Source organism: Mobula hypostoma, chromosome 20 (assembly GCF_963921235.1).
Source record: "Mobula hypostoma chromosome 20, sMobHyp1.1, whole genome shotgun sequence".
NCBI lineage: Eukaryota > Metazoa > Chordata > Chondrichthyes > Myliobatiformes > Myliobatidae > Mobula > Mobula hypostoma.
Window position 1 is genome coordinate 36122908 of NC_086116.1, and position 9522 is coordinate 36132429.

The 9522-nt window shown below is 44.5% G+C and overlaps 1 long non-coding RNA gene across 1 annotated transcript; it reads right to left on the reverse strand.

Annotated features, from left to right (window-relative positions):
- Positions 1 to 2732: 2732 nt before the first annotated feature.
- LOC134359260 (uncharacterized) lies at positions 2733 to 8447 on the reverse strand. Its single transcript, XR_010021072.1, has 3 exons — positions 8404 to 8447; positions 6203 to 6295; positions 2733 to 2803 (listed from the first exon to the last, which is right to left on the reverse strand). It is a non-coding gene; the product is annotated as an uncharacterized LOC134359260 (long non-coding RNA).
- Positions 8448 to 9522: the final 1075 nt, after the last annotated feature.

Here is a 9522-nt window from a genome sequence, read left to right on the forward strand (position 1 = left end):
GCAGCAGGGCTTGGGAGTGCAAGTGCATAGCTCACGGAAGGCGTCATCACATGTGGGCAGGGTGGCGATAAGGGCATTTAGCTTGCTGGCCTTCAAATCACTCAGTGCATTGAGTGCAGGAGTTTGAGACATTATATTGTAGCTGTGTAAGTCATTAGAGGGGTTACACTTTGAGTTTTGTGTGCAGTTTTGGCCTCCCTGTTACAGGAAAAACGTGGTTAAAAGAGTGCAGAAAAGATTCACAAGTGATGTTGCCCGGACTCGAGGGCTTGAGTTAATACCTGTTAGCCAGGCTGGGACTTTATTCAGTGGGGCATACATAAATGAGGGATCAACTTACACAATTATGAGAGGAATAGATAAAGTGGACAGTAATGGTCTTTTCTGACAGTGAGGGGGTGCCCAAAACTGAGGGGGGGGGCACAGGTTTTGGCGAGAGGGGAAAGATTTTAAAAAAAGACCTGTGTGGCAATCTTTTCATGCTGAGTGTGGTGTGTATGTGGAACGAGCTCCCAAAGGAAGTGGCAGAGGTTGGTACGATAGTATCGTTTACGAAGCACTTACATAGGTACATAGAGGGGCAGGAATTAGAGCAGTATTTCCCAACCTGGAGTCCAGGGACCCCTCGGATAATGGTAGGGGTCCTTGGCTTAAAAGAGTTGGGAAGGCCTGAATTAGAGGGATATGAGCCGAACTCAGGAGGTTGTGGCTAGCTGGATAGGCACCTGGTCAGTATGGACTGTGGGCTGAAGGGCCTGCACCCATCCCATATTACTCCATAATGTTATGGCAATGTCCTTGGCCCCGTCACCGGCAATCACATGATTTCTATCATGTAGTAGCCAGAACAGCACACAGTGCACCATCTGCGATCTAACCAATGCTCTACCATAACCCTCCTGTTCTTATGCTTCCTGCTCCATCTAATAAAGGCAAGAATGTCACATACAACAGCTAATTTGCAGATGATGGAAATCCAAGCAACACACACAGAATGCTGGAGGAACTCAGTAGGCCAGGAGGCGTCTATGGAAAAGAGTACAGTTGACGTTTTGGGCTGAGACCCTTCAGCGGGATTGACGGAGAAAAGATGAGGAGTAGGTTTAAAAGCTGGGTGGAGGGGGGAGAGAAACACAAGATGATAAGTGAAACTTGAAGCGGGAGGGATGAAGTAAAGATCTTGGAAGTTGCTTGGTGAAAGAGAGACGGGGCAGGAGAAAGGGGACTCTGATAGAAGAAGACAGGCCATGGAAGAAATAAGGGGGAGGAGCACGAGAGGAAGGTGATGTCATATGTCACCTTCTCTACCTTATCTCCATGATGTCCTCAGCTGCTCACCAATCAGGAGCAAGATGGACTAGATGGGCCGAAGGGCCTGTTTAATAAAGCTAAGTATGCCAGTGTCACTTTCACTACCTTATCTCTGTAATGTCTGGTGTTGCTCACCAATCAGGAGCAAAATTACCTAGCTGGGCCAAAGGACCTATTTCTGTGCTGTACTTTTCTATAACCCTAAAGGCACAGCTGGAAATCTGACACAGAAACACAAATCATTAATTTTACTAGAGACAGTCCCAAGCCTGGATGCAAAAGGAGGCGGGCTGGACATGGAGCTAGCAACCCCATCCTGTAAAAACCCAGTGATACAGATACACCAACAGAAGCTCTAATGACTTCATTGCAGCGAGAGGAATGATCTTCGCCTCGAAGACGTTATGAAGTCATGTGGCGAAAGTTATCATGTGGAAGCCACAGGGATGATCAACCTTCAGTCACCCTAGACTGGCCCAGGACACTGCTGTCGGCAGCCTAGGCCTCTGTAGAGGTGACAAGCTTAACTAATCGACACAAACCTTTCCACAACACCTTCACTCCATTGAAAATGGGGTTATGTTCCAGCCTAACACTGCAAAGGTCACTGTCCGTGTGGCTGTAATGGGCTCAAGCTCTTTCATCTCTCTCAGTGTACACAATTGACCTTGTGTTTAATCTGTTTGGCTTCAGTGCAAGTCAAAGCATATTATAGCAACATGCTTAACATTTGGTTAAGCTGTCAAAATTACTGGCATATGTTTTTATTGTTGTCAATATAAAATGATATTATTGTGAAACCATCACTCTCCCGTGTTTATTTGTGTTAGGGGCACTTTCCTCCACGGATGCTGGGTTTGTATGAAACATTGACTGGGCTTCTCAGTGCTTTACCCATGCAATATTCCTTGTGGAAAATAGCAACCAACTATATATGTCAAATGATTTTACCAACACGCTCACATATAAATATGCCAGTAATATTTACTCGATAAGAAAGAGCGGTACTGTGCTGTTATGTTCAAGTTTAAGTTTAATTGTCATTCAACTATACAGCCAACTGAAATAGCATTTCTCCAGGGCCAAGGTGCAAGCACAGTGCTAACAGTCACACACAGCACAAGCCACGTATAGCACATATAAGACAGCAGTAAAATACAGTCATACAAAAAATATATTCCGAGTTCCTGAGTTCATGAATGTTGCAGCAGTCTGTAGTCACCCGGTGTTGTGGGACTTGAAGTCCTGTATCCTCTTCCTGAAGGTAACAGTGAGGTGAGGGTATTGCCTGAATAGTGAGGGCCCTTGACAATGGATGCTGCTTTCGTGTGACGGGGCTCTGTTTGGATGTGTTCAGCGGGGCAGTGGGATTTATTAAATATGAAGCATCATCATTCACTTTACACTGAATCTCCCAGTACTTACACTTTCTTCCAGGTCCCAGCACTGGCTGACTGGGTCTCCATGCTTCACATCCTGACGTCTCCTCCGCCTGTACAAACATCAAAAACGCCAATGAAATGTCATTTGCAATTACGTTCGATCCAACAGTCAGAACGAAGGGAAAATCACCAAAGCAAAGTGGTTCAGACTGTGAAAATGTTTTTGCAGTTTGTAGCTCTTAACTTTTCTGTCTCCGACAATGAGCACGGTTGTTTTATTACGCATACTGCGTGTTAAACTGCAGACGCTTGTGAACTTTGTGATTAGCAGCCACTTGTCTGCATCGGTTTGCCTGATGCACCACAGCGCTGACGATGAACAGACCTGTGAACCCAGGCATTGACAATAATAATGTTTTACTTTAAACACAAGAGGACTTTCAGATGCCGGAAATCCATAGTAACACACCCAAAATGCTGTAGAACTCAGCAGGTCGGGCAGCATCTATGGAGAGGATAAGCAGTTAGTGTTTCAGGCTGAGACCTTACATCAGGACTGCAAATGAAGGGGGAAGAAGCCGGAATAGGAAGGGGTCTTTGCTCAGGTGAGTGAGACTTGACAAGCTCAGAGGCAAACCCTCAAAGTAAAGGCATAAAGAGCCCAGGAAGATAACCATTACTGAGAGCATACTCTACAAAAACAATGAAAAAGTAAACTCTCCATTAAAAATCTTCGACTTTTTAAGGAAAAAAATGAAAATTTCAGCAAACACAAAAATAAGCGAAATATATAAATATATAGAAACTAAATATATAGAAGTTAAACTTTCCAGTAACCTGTCTGATTCTGGATGGCAAGGCCGTTCAAGAATGAAGCTGGACAGAAAGCAAATATAGATCATCGGAGACTGAGGGGTGAAATTATAGAGGTGTACAAAACTCTGGGGGCAGTGATAAGCTGGGAACAGTCTTTTTCCCAGCGTAAGCGAGTCCAAAAGTAGAGGGCATGGGTTTAAAGAGACAAGGAAAAGATTTAAAGGGAACCTGAGGGGGAAGTTTTTTTTCACACATAGGATTGACGGTGTATGAAATGAGCAGCCAGAGGAAATGATTGAGACAGGTACAAAAACCTTCAGAAGACATTTGGACAGGTACATGGATATGAAATGTTTAGACGGAGGCAGGCGAATGGGACGAGCTCTGATCATGTTGGGCCAAGGAGATTGTTTCTATGAATTACAGCTCTGTGTCCTCTCGAGAGTCCGGTGTCTCCTCAAGTGAAATGTGTGCACTTAGTTGTCACTTTATTTCATACCGGAGCCCAGCTAATATCGTGGCCATGTTGGAGTGGAAACCAGTGTGGTCTCCCGCTGCTGTAGCGCATCAGCTTCAAGCTTTGGCATGTTGTAGGTTCGGAGATGCTCTTCTGTGCACCACTGTTGTAACACATGGTTACCTGAGTTACTGTCATCTTTCTGTCAGCTAAACCAGTCCGGCCATTGCCCTCTGACCTCTCTCCTTAACAAGGCACTTTTGTCCACAGAACTGCTGCTCACTGGATGTTTTTTTCTGTTGTTCACACCTTTCTCTGTAAACCCTGGAGATTGTTGTGTGTGAAAATCCCAGGAGATCAGCAGTTTCTGAGATACTCAAACCACCCAGTCTGGCACCAACAATCATTCCATGGTCAAGGCCATTTAGATCACATTCCTTCCCTATTCTGATGTTCGGTCTGAACAACAACTGAACCTCTTGACCATGTCCACATGCTTTTATGCATTGAGTTGTTGGCACATGATTGTCTGATTATGTATTTGCATTAATGTTCAGGTGTACAGGAGGTACCTAATCATGTGGCTACTGATTGTAAATGATTATTCAAACAAGCAACATCATTTTGGGTTCATGAAGGGAAATGGCATTCATGAAATTCATTCAAATTCTAAGAACGTTACTAGGATATGGATGAGAGGTGAATTATAGAAATAATGCCTTTCCATTTCCCAAAGATATCTGATAGATTACACAGGACCACAAGGGATAGCAGAGAGTTGTAGATTCAGCAAACTTCATCATGGGCAAACCTTCCCCACCATTGAGGACATCTTCAAACGTGGTGCCTCAAGAGGGTAGTATCCATCATTAAAGCCTCTCACCATCCAGGACATACACTCTTGTTACTGCTGTTGGGAGGAAGTTCAGGAACCTGAAGACCTACATTCAATGTTTCAGGAACAGCTCCTTCCCCTCCACCATCAGGTTTCTGACAGGTCCATGAGCCCATAAGCATTTTCCTTCATTATTCCTTTCTTTTGCACAATTTATCTTTTAATTTGATAATTTTATGATTTTACACAAAGTTCATGTCATAATACGCACAATTCTGATTCTGTTTAATTCATCTGTTCATCTCCTTGTTAATTTCGATTGAGAAAACTTATTAGCTGTCTTTAGATTTCTGCCTAAAAGTTCCTCCATTTCTTGCCACTTGCATATTCTGTCCAATCCTCTGACCCGTCAGTGTTATTGATTTACTTTGAGTTTGATTTCACCTTCAACCATGTATCATCAGACGTCTCCTTGGAGATTTTATTTCTCAATGGAATGCATCTGTTCTGAAGGTTCCTTTAAGTATCTGACACTGCGTCTCAGCTGACTGATCCCTAAACCTTTGTTTTGCCATTTCACATTATCTCACTGTGTGACCTTGCAATTGCCCTCATTTAAGTTGAAGATGTCAGTCTTCGACTCTTAGAACTGAATGCAAATTTCAATCATTTCTGATCGTGGCTGATGGGGGCACCTTTACCAGCAGTCACTAACATTGTAGTATATCCAATCTTATATCACCTGCACTCTGGCTTGGAATGTGCTGACGTGAGAAACTGCCCCGAACACTCTTAATAAACTCATAATTCCGGCTACTTTCAAAACAGGGGTTCCCAACCTTTTTCATACCATAGACCCCTACCATTAACTGAGGGGGCCATAGACCCCAGGTTGGGAACTCCTGGTTTAAAATCATGAAAGGCATAGATAAGGTGAATTGTAACAGTCTTTCCCCAAGGTTGGGAGTCCAAACCTAGGGCCAAAGGCTTCAAGTGAGAGGGGTAAGATCTCAAAGGGACCTGAGTCAAAAGTTTCTTCACAGAGGTTGGTGAGTATCTGGAATGAGCTGCCAGAGGAAGTGCTTGAGGCAGGTACAGTAGCATTATTTACGAGGCAATTAATAAGGGTCAGAGTTTGCACGGATATGGGCTGAATGCAGGAAATTGGGACTAGTTGGATGGGTGAAGACTGTGGTTTGCATGGACTGGTTAGGCTGAAATGGGAACACCTCTTTTTCCCTTATTAGGGAGAGAGAGGGAGCCTGTGGTATGTCAAATTATCGGGTGAACGAGTAGTTTTTGGGGTACTGCAAGTCTGCATCTTTATTAATGCTTTGCTGCACACTTGAGTGCTCAGTGGAGGGTACTGATGCTTTTTTGCTGGTGAGGGTTTTTTTTTACCTTGCTGCTGCTTGTACGTGGCAGGGAACTTTGGAGTTCTAACATTTTAATTGTCATTCTTTCTTTGGGGCACTCCTCTGTTTTCATGGATGTCTGTGAAGAAAAAGAATTTCAGGATGTATATTGTATACGTTTCTCTGACATTAAGTACACCAATTGAAACCTATTGAAGGGCCTGTATCCATGCTATATGTCTTGAAGCTGACAATCACTGACAAACTCCCGTTATGCTCCACCCCACAGTGTGGCTATGGTTAAGGGGACCTACACACCACTCCCATGGATTACTAACACAAGAGATGCAGATGCTGGAAATCTACAAAATGTGAGGGGAACTCAGCAGGTCGAACAAAGGAATAAACAGTCGATATTATGGGCTGAGACCCTTCAACAGAACTAGAAAGGAAGAGGAAGAAACCCATGGATGACTTGTTACTTTTATTTCCCTCTCCATTTTGAAAACCACTGTCATGTCCTGAATCCCTAAACATCTCTCTCTACTGCACTAAGACCACCAGTAATTAACAGAGCCACACTTTCTCCTTGTACTTGTTTCCCATCCTCCTAAATATCAGAATCAGGTTTAATATCACCGGCATATGTCGTGAAATTTGTACAATACAATACCTGATAACTATAGAAAGAAATGAATATATATGCCTATTAGATAGTAGTTAAATTTAAAAATCCTTCCTTCCTTCCTTGTGCCCTTAACTCCTGGTGGAGTCGTTGGGCACCATCATGACAAGCTTTGCACCAGTCTGTTCCATCTGTCGTGGTGGTGTGCCAGAGCCTGGGTCACCGCAAATGTTTTCCCTGTCCATTCTTTAATGTTGTTCGTCCATCTTTTCCTCTGTCTCCTTCTCCTTCTTTTCCCCTCCACAGTACCTTGTAGAACGGGTCTTTGCAAGCCTGCTGGATCTTGTTACGTGACATTAAATTTAAAAATAATAGTGCAAAATCAGAAATAATAATAAAAAAGTGAGGTAGTGTTTGTGGGTTCGATACCCAATCAGAAATCGGATGGCAGAGGGGAAGAAGCTGTTCCTGAATCGCTGAGTGTGGGCCTTCGGGCCTCTGTACCTCCTTCCCCATGGTAACAGTGTGAGGAGGGCCTGCCCTGGGTGGTGGGGGGGGGGGAGGGGGTTCTTGTTGATGGACGCTGTCTTTATGAGGCACTGCTCCTTGCAGATGAAGGCTAGTACCCATGATGGAGCTGACTAATTACCTACTCTCTGTAGCTCCGTTCCATCAATATTACAAGCCATTGCATCTCAATCTATATCATCCTGAAGCCAAGTCTCTGTGAAGACTGACTGACATATCCAACTATTTCTGTTTGCAGTTTGAGTTCATCAGTTTTGCTTTGAGCACTGCATTCAATACGCAGGCTAAGCTCATTTATTATTGGTGTAACCTCTCGCCTTTTCTCCTCATTTACTTTAAGATTTATACTCTCTATCCCTGTATACTCTCTATCACTTCCTGACAGACTCCTCCTTATTCGTCCATACAAGTCTCCACCCTCCTACTTCATCTCTATGCTTTGATTTAATGCAATTGAGCACCTTTGACAAATCTCTCTGTGTGTTGGGAGATTGTAGCTAACAGAACAGATAAAAGGTTCTTCAGCAGATGCCCTTAGATAATGTGCCACTCTAGGGGTTATCAGACAACATTAGAGCACATGGATTAGGAGCAAGGTATTGGCACAGAGGGAAGACTGATTACTGAACAGTTCACAGAATGGAAATGGTTTCTGTTTAGTCTGGATAATCTGCAACCTGGCAGCGCCACCATTGAATTCTCCAACTTAGGGTAACTCCTCCTGATTCTCCTAGGTCCCACCACCATATCTGTTCCCCTTCCCCCATCTACTCCATCTGCCCATTACCCACATCCTTCTCCCACTGGGGGTCCTCTCATCTCCACTGTTTCCCTCTGGCCTCCCCACCTCCCTGCCTTTATTCCATGCTCCACCTTCCTCTCCTACCAGATCCCACCATCTGCAGCTCTCTGCCATCTCCACCTCTCACCACCCACCCTCTGTCACTGTTCCCTCTCAGCCCTCCCCAATCTGCCTACCACCGCTTCTGACTTGGATCCACCCAACACCTACCAGTTTTTCCATACACCTTCCCCTCACTTTTCTATTCTGACTTTCTCCCCTCGATCTCTCAGACCAGATGAAGGGTCCAAACCTGGTATGTTCACTGTCCATTTCTCTCCACGGACACAGCTTGACTCTCCAGCAGATTGTATGTTGCTCCAGGTTCCAGAATCTGCCATCTTTTTTTGTCTGCAGTTAGCTTTCAGTGACCAGTCTGATCAATGATCCTTCACTAGAATGGGGAAGGAGACACAAGGGCAGGTGAGGGGTAAAACCAGGGGACCAGGGCAATATGCTTTAAAGATTACTTGGTCAGTGAATTTAGAGGGTGAGAGCATAGACAAAACAACAGAATGGCCTTCATTGTCAGGGAATTCAAATACGGAATACGCCATTCAGGAATTACACCTACTCAATGGAAAATTTGAGTGATGGTCATGTAGTGGTCGATGGGCCTTGTGCTAGCTGGAGGACCATGATGAGCGGCGTTCAGCAGGGGTCTGCACTGGGACCTCTGCTGTTGAGATCTGCACAGTCAACGGGAGGAACTCCACATGGACAGCACCCGGAATCAGTATTGAACCCGGGTCTCTGGCACTGTGAGGCAGCGGCTCCGCAGTGCGACCCCGTTATTGAGGTAAAAACCGACCCCTCAGCTTGGAATTGCAGGCCTTTTGGCCAAAATTTCGGGCATGTGACTGTGCCCAGATGTTGCATAGGCTTATTCCAAAGCAACAATTGTACAAGCTAGAACTTTTCTCTTTTGAGTGAAGAGGTGAACGGGAATGAATGAATGAGGTGAATGAAAGGTGGCTTGATAGAGGTGTACAAGCTGATAAGGGACATCCATAGACTTTTTCTCAGGGCAGAAATGGCCAATAGGAGAGGGCATAATTTTAAGCTGATTGGAGAACAGAGGGGATGTCAGAAATAAGATATTTATGGAGTAGTGGGTGCCATGGGTGGTGGTAGAGGCAGATACATTAGAGACATTTAGGAATCTTTTAGATAGGCACATGGATGGTAGAAAATGAGGGGCTATGTCGGAGGGAAGGGTTAGGTTGATTTTAGAGTAGGTGAAAAGGACAGTACAAATTCTGGGCTGAAGGGCCTGTTCTGTTCTATGTTCTGCTCTATGAAGCAAGTTTGATTCGTTAACAGTTCACGGCGACCATCATAAGAAAATACACGCAATGTGCAAGCCATGGTA